Source organism: Coenobita brevimanus, chromosome 50 (assembly GCF_032717465.1).
Source record: "Coenobita brevimanus isolate Jiangsu-jjx chromosome 50, ASM3271746v2, whole genome shotgun sequence".
Taxonomy (NCBI): domain Eukaryota; kingdom Metazoa; phylum Arthropoda; class Malacostraca; order Decapoda; family Coenobitidae; genus Coenobita; species Coenobita brevimanus.
Genome location: NC_137003.1, coordinates 36,570,647 through 36,578,573, shown reverse-complemented (window position 1 = coordinate 36,578,573; position 7,927 = coordinate 36,570,647). Strand labels below are relative to the sequence as shown.

The following is a 7,927-nucleotide window of genomic DNA, read 5'->3' as shown; positions in this document are numbered from 1 at the left end:
TGTGGCACAAACTCAGTATTAAACACTAGACTGGAGTTTAGAGTCGGGTCGGGTATGTATTGCACGGGGAGGGAACAACATGCTTGACAACCTGGAGGTGGTTTACTACACTGAAGTATACTATAACAATATGTTACAGGGATGGCTTGGTAGTTCCCTGCACTGAATGACTGTGTATCACCACTTGTAAGGTCTAGAACGCACTGGGGGTCAGGGTGTTGCACAGGGGCGTAACAGGGGGGGGGGGATGTCACTTGGGGGCAACAGAGGAATTTCTCACAGGAGCGTACACTGAGGAGGGGGGAACCACAGTGGGGGGGGGTCGGTACAAGTGGAGGGCACACACACAGGTGCAGTACTCTAGGTATGGGGGAGGGGTGTATACAGAGTTTGTAGCACTATAACTCATGGTATAGCTGGTCATTGGTGGGCGCAAGGGGCACGCCTAGGGCCACTACACAGGCAGCCGTAGGTGGCAGCCAGGTGTGGGAGGAGGGCTGGCTGGGGTGTGCTCCCACTGCGAGTCTCTGGCGGTGTAGTCTAAGGTCTGGGTCGAGCTGAAGGGCAGAGTGGTGGGCGGCCCTTTCCTGGTGGGGGCCCTGGGAGTATGGTGGCCCTCTGGGCTAGGGCTGAACAGGGCTAACAGGCGCTCAGCACAGCACCTGCCCTTAGCAGAGGTGGGAGTCCTGAGGGCAGACCTGAGCTGGTCTGGGCCTGGGGTCAGCCGCGGGGCACTTGTTGCCTCCCTGGGGCTGTGATCTCACTGGAGGAGGAGGCTGTCAGGGGTTAGCTGCAGCCACCTGCACTGGGGGAGTCCGGCAGCTGCTAGTGACGTCAGGGGTGGCTCGCCGTTGCCTGGGGGCTGCGGTCTCACTTGGAGGAGGAGGCCGGCAGGGGTGAACTGTGGCCACTTGCTCTTGGGGAGTCTGTCAGTGGCTGTGGGCGTTGGGTGCTATACTGCAGCAACAGGACACCTGGCCTCGGGATGATCTCGTCCCAGGTACTCTCAGGTGGGGATCCTGTGGGGCAGCAGTCTTCACTCTCTGTGAAGGAGGGGAGGTGGGAGGGGCGTCTCGCTCGGCCACAGGAGGGGCAGGCTGAGCAAGAGACGTCACCCTCACAGGGAGCCTCCAGGGTCATGGAGGGGAAACGACCGGTGGCCTGTTCCCCAGCCTGGTGGACCTGATGGTCCCTGCTGAAACTCCATGCCGGGGCGTAGGAAGGAGGTCTGGAGGGCACTCCTTCTGTTGGGCAGGTCTGGAGGACACTGCCTAGACTCCCTCTCGGGGTGGTGGTCGAGGGAGATCCGGTGGATACTCCTGTCACGAATTGGCGTGATCCTATATCTAAACAAACTCGTGACATTGAACTTTGGTGGGAAACCGCGAATTCTAGTGGAATCCCAATAAGTATCACTCAGTTCAACTGCCCACGCATTTACTCGATTGGGATGGTTTTCAGGACGTTTTTCACTGATTCATAAGTGATCATCCTTGCGCGTGACATTGGCGCTTTCACTGAGTGATTTGTTGTGGGCATGTATCGCTCACAATTTTTCCGTTGGCAGTTACCGGGGGCGCCGGCCCCAGCCCTTGCCTCGCTTGTTTGAGTTCAGTCAGACTTTGTGTGCTGTGAGAGCAGGTCGTTGTTCAGCGAGTTCCTGAAATCTTCACTCAGTGTGATTTGGCGTAGAGGTTCAGCGTGTGTGGCAGCGTCCTTCCTAAGTAATGACGCCCAGTCCATCCTGCCTAGCCCCCTTTTCTGACCATTATTTCTTTTCGTTTTTCCTAGGCTTAAGAGTTTAGTTTAGCTTGTGAGTGAGCGAGTAAGTGTATTCTCTTTGTTATTTTGAATTCAATTTGAAACATATAACGTAAATTTATTTCATTGTAATTAATAAATTTTCAGTTCTTTTCTCTTTGAGCTTGATGTAATGTAAACTCATGTTTTATTTCTCAACATTAAGCTCATCCTAGTTGCAGCTCCTAGTTTGCATAAACTCTTTGCATTATTCATAACTGGTACTTAGGTCAATCCTTTTGTATTAAGCTTAAAATCCGTTGTACAACCAGGAGTTAATGCACCGGCAAGAACCTGCTTATTACTATTAGTATTAGTTATTGATTGTCAGGGGTGGAGTCGCTTTCTCCAGAGGCCAACAGTACTAACAAACAGCGTGTGTGAGTAATTAGTCTCTGCTGTGTACTATTGAGAAAGTTTATAAATTCTCGTCCTTAGAGAATGGGCGAAGTAAGCCGGATAAAGTAAACATTTTCACGAGTCATCCTTGTCTCTATTGACAAGTTAACATTTAAGGTATTCCTTAATATTGAAAAGTCTCAAAAACTCCGTGACATCTGGCGACCTCATTCCAGGATATTGACTCCTAGCTCTAAAGTTATTCACGAAATAATACTCACTCACTCATACTTAGGTATTTATCATTAAAGTCTATAGGCACTATCTTACTGGTGATTATTCATTCATTTTTATTAATTTATGTAATAGTTTTCACAGTCAGTTGTTTGTTTAATTTTCTTTCCTTACCAGTTTACATAAAACTGGTCACCACTAACCTGTGCCTATATTCTTTATTCTTGATTGCTGGCATCTTTCTCTGCAAAACAGCAGTCAGTACTTAGTCTCTAGTTCACTTAGATTGACCTACCATCATGACTACTAATGTCTATGTACAGGAAGCTAGAGATATGGGGCTTAGCGACCCCGAGAAAATCCAAAACTACGTCCTCTCACGGTTTAGTTATGAGCAACAACGTGAGAAAGATATCTCGTGAAGAACGTGAGAGAGAACGCGACCACGAGCGAAAACATAGCAAGGAACGCGAGAAAGAACCTCAATACGAGCAAAAACAACGCGAACTCGAGTTAGAACAAGAGCGACAACAATGTGAATACGAGCAAAAACAAAGCGAACTCGAGTTAGAACAAGAGCGAGAACAACGCGAATACGAGCGAGAACAACGAGAGAGAGAGAACGAGAACACGAACGTGCCGAGCCCGAGGCCCGTGAAAAACATGAACTTGAAATGTTGAAGCTCAAGCGAGATTCCTTGGCTTCAGACACATCTGGTGCAGCTGGCCCAAGCTCCACGAGCGCTCTCCCTGCACATGTTCTAGCGACCCCACACTTCAAGCTTCCCCCATACAAGGAAGGCGGGCGAATCGAGCCATACATAGCTCGTTTTGAAGACATGACTCAGCTTTACCAGCTGGATAAGGCAGCTAAGCGGCTTCAGTTTCTTAGCCTGTTTGAGGGCCCTGCCCTCGATATTCTCCACAGAATTCGTGGAGACAATCTCACGTATGAGATGATGAAGGCCGCACTCGTCAAAGCATACGGTCTCAGTTGACGACGCCAAGAGTCAGTTTATGAGGGCGCGTTTACAGGAAAAAGAGACTGCCATTCAGTTTCTTGACCGGCTTACTGCTTACTTAGATGAGTGGATGGAGAAAGATGAAACTCCTTCCACGCGTGAAGGGATAATTGATCTTATGCTGCGCACGCAGCTAGAAAAGTCGTGGCCTGCCGAACTTATGGATCAGCTTAAGATGGGGCGTAGTCACTTCTCCTACAGATCTACAATAATTAGAGTACTGCCACATATCCTACACATAGGTGGTCATATTTCCTACACAAAAACAAGTATCCAGCACATTTCCTACACAAAAACTGAGTACCCTACAGGGCACATCTACAAATTTAGCAGTTTTAGAGTAGTGACATATTTCCTACAGAGATCAACATATATCCTACACTCAAAAATCTGTTCTGTCACATATCCTACAAGGATACAGCATATCTCTACACACAATAATCTGTTCTGTCACATTTCCTACTCTGTGTAGCCCCCCCCCCCTATCGGGGCGCCTCTGTACTCAGCGCTTCTGGCTCACTACGCTCCTGACGACCTTGACCAGTCAACAAGTACTTAGCTTGTTATATGTCCGTTCTGCGCAGTATTATGGAGCAACCATAATTGGAGAAAAGTATCGTTCACATTCAGACATGAGTCGAGTTTAATCTCGATCCAGCAGTATTTGTTTCTCCATTCAACGGGACAGACGGCATTTCTGAACCTTGTACTCCACTGCTCCTGGACCAAGCATGGCTAGTATTGAGGGGAACATCCGCTTCAATGCAGTGGTTTACAAAGACAACTCTGGATTCCGGTACCTCCGAAATGTGGCCAGAAACAACAAACTGTACCTGCGTTGCATTCAGCACCCCAACTGTGGAGGAAGAGCCGTATTGTCGGAGGTAAAAATTGATGTAAAATGTTATAGACCTGGAGCTTGGTGAGATTTAATCAACATGTTGAGTACAAAATTACTGAGGTGCTTATATTCCTGTATTTATTGACAATTACTTACTATTTGTACGCGGCATATTGATAAAAAATAATAATTTAGGCCATCTAATAATTAGCGCCATCTAAGTTATGCACAAGTTTGTTCTGTGGTGGTGGTGGTGGTGGTGTGAGGTGTTGTTCTGTGGTGGTGGTGTGAGGTGTTGTTCTGTGGTGGTGGTGTGAGGTGTTGTTCTGTGGTGGTGGTGTGAGGTGTTGTTCTGTGGTGGTGGTGTGAGGTGTTGTTCTGTGGTGGTGGTGTGAGGTGTTGTTCTATGGTGGTGGTGGTGGTGTGAGGTGTTGTTCTATGGTGGTGGTGGTGGTGTGAGGTGTTGTTCTATGGTGGTGGTGGTGGTGTGAGGTGTTGTTCTATGGTGGTGTGAGGTGTTGTTCTGTGGTGGTGGTGGTGGTGTGAGGTGTTGTTCGAATTATTAGGCAGTCATGGAAGCGAGGCGTGGACCTTGCAAGAGGGGAACAAGTCAAGAGTGAGAGCAGTGGAAATGAGTTATTTGAGAGGAGCATGTGGAGTGACATGGAGGGACAGGTTGACGAATGAAGAAGTGAAGGAACGTTGTGGGGTAGATGTGGATGTGGTTGAAAAGATTAGGAGAAATACACTGAGGTGGTTTGGACATGTGGAGAGGATGGAGAATGAAAGACTGACTAAGAGGGTGTATGTAGGTGAGGTGGAGGGAGGGAGAGGGAGGGGTAGACCGAGGATGAGGTGGAGGGATGGAGTTGAGAGGTATATGAGGGAGGGGGGGTGAGTTGAGGGGAGGGGAGTCAAATGGTGGGTGACAGAGTGACTTGGAGGCGTTTTGTCTGCGGCCACCCTTTGCGGGATTAGGGCGTCGGGCTATAGATAGATAGATAGATAGATATTTTACAGACAACTGGTGTCATCAGAGCAACGCAAGGTCACAACCATGAAGCATCCGACTTTGCTGCAACAGATCTGAGGAACACTCTCAAGAGGAAGGCTGCCGAGGAAGTGGGCTCTACCAGCAACTCCGAGATCTTCAGGCGGGTAACAAGACATCACCCACATGGAGCAGATGTGTCTTTCTCATCTGTAGAGCGCAGCACGCTTCGAGCCAAGCGCCGAATTCAACCGAGGCAACCACACACTGCAGAGGAGTGTGCCAACATTCTAGAAAGCCAGAGGCCCAGGCCTTTAACGGAAACCTCAGATCTGTTATCACAGATCAGGGAAGTGGCCATTTGGCAATGATTTTTTACTCTCTAACTCTGGTACCACTGATGACCACAATTAAGGAATGGAATTTTGACGGTACTTTTTATACTGTGCCTGCACTCTTCTACCAGCTCTTCACATTGCTTGGCTTTTACAAAGGTCATTCATTCCCACTCATCTTCATTTTGATGACCTCAAAGTCTCAAAAGTTGTATGATCTCACAATGCAAAAAGTGAAGGAACTCATCCCCAACCTGAATCCCGAACAAGCAATGGGTGATTTTGAAAGCAGTTCTGGTAAAGCAATTCGCTCTTGCTGGCCACAGGTTCAGATAGGGGGCTGTCAGTTCCACTTTTCACGAAACCTGTACCGGAAAATTCAGAAACTGGGGCTAACTGAACTTACAACGACAACAAGCAGTTTAATAAGTGGGTCAAAAAGATCATGACATTAAGTTATGTGCCATCCAATCGGATGCATGAAGCAGTTGACTCTCTTTTCCAAGAAAATTTTGACGTGATGATCATTCCCAGGCAAAAATTACTGCATTCAAAACCTACATCACAGTACTGGATTCGAAAAGTCACTCCACAACGGATATCTGTCTTCGAGTTTTCTCGTGGAACTAACAATGATGCAGAGTCATATCACAGAAGACTGAAAGCCATTGTCCGCCAGCACAAGCCAAGCATCTACACTTTCGTAACACATCTGAATAATCTGATAACAGACACAACTAAGGACACTGAACGTGTGGATGCTGGGTTGAACATCACTCGTCAGAAAAAGGAGAAGTTTGTTAGAAACATTGAGTGCAGGCAGAACTTGAAAGAAAAATTACAGATTGGAACATACACATTGACCCAATACATCAATGCTGTCGCTTACACATTTGATAGCTCTGTTTCATCATTTCAACTTCCTGGAGACAGTGCTGATGAGAGTGGGGATGAGCATCAGGGCCCTGACAACAACGGAGCAGGTGCACAAGATGTTCCTCCCGAACTTCGGTGCAGCATCTGCCTAAGGCGAAGGGAAAGGACAGTTGTTCTTCTGCTGTGCCGACACGCTTCCTCCTGTGCAGATTGCATAACTATCCTTGTGTCAGCAGCAGATAATAACAACCCTGCAACATGTCCCACTTGTCGTACTGCCATTCATGACAGGCTTGAGGTTTTCATTTAAAAAGTGCCATTGTAATGTTTCATTTTATATACATATGTTTTAGTGAGAAATAAAAAAGTGCCATTGTAATGCTTCACGTTATGCCGGAGGCACCATACTGCCGCAGCTCCTACACATAGGCGGTCATATTTCCTGCACAAAAATAAGTGTCAAGCACATTTCCTACATAATAACTTAGTACCCAGCATATTTCCTACACCTACAGTGTGTAGGAGATATGCTGTATCTCTGTAGGAAATATGTCACTACTCTAAAAACGGCTAAATTTGTAGGAGATGTGTCCTGTAGGAAATGTGGCATAGGAAATGTGGCGCGCCCCCCTTAAGATCTGCCAGGTAAGGGATGCCAGCCAAATGGTGAAGAAAGCTGATGCATTCTTCACTGCATACGGGTATCAAACTCGTAAGCAGCATACCTGAAACAGGAAAGCTGATATATCTGGGAAACCGTCTCAGACTGAACCCCAGCAACAAGGCCGTTCTCAGAATAATGACCAAGTTCCAAAACCGCAGAAGAAGGACCAGGGGCAAAACACTCAGAAACCTGAGTGGAAGCGGTACGACAAGCAGAACCCTAACCAGCAGCAGCACCGGTACTTCAAGCAGAAGCAGGGCAAGGACAAACCACGTAACCCTCAGTAAGGACAACCGACTTTAGTGTATCGGAGGCAGGATGCAAATGCAGCCTTCATTCCCCAACAAGCGCACACTGATGCCAAACCCACCAGTACAGGTACTTCCCCGCAGTTCACTAGCTCCCCAGCGACAGTGAACCCTCCATCTCAGGTGGTCAATGCTCCAGCTCCCCAGACAGTGAGCTCAACCCCTCGGGCATCTAGTTCTAAGGGCGCCACATTTGCTGCATCGTTTGTTCCGCAGTCTCACCAATGACTGGCTGCTACCTCCTCAGACCCTTCCACCAGTAACACTGCCTTTCTTGTTCAGCCAGGGTTTGTGGGAGGTGTTTCTGTAAATGTCCTGAGAGATAATGGTTCCTCAGGTTGCTCTGTCAAGCAAAGTTTAGTACGGCCCGACGAGTACACGGGCAAGCAGATCCAAGTTAGGCTTATTGATGGATCAGTGAGATTGTTCCCTGAGGCACGTATCCAGGTGGCATCTCCTTTCTACACTGGCTTGACAGCTGCTGTTGTCATGACAGAACCCCTGTTTGACCTCATTA

General features: G+C 47.9%; 1 pseudogene; it reads left to right on the top strand.

Moving 5' to 3' along the window:
- Window positions 1–4,126: 4,126 nt before the first annotated feature.
- LOC145399624 (uncharacterized) lies at window positions 4,127–6,748 on the top strand (annotated as a pseudogene).
- Window positions 6,749–7,927: the final 1,179 nt, after the last annotated feature.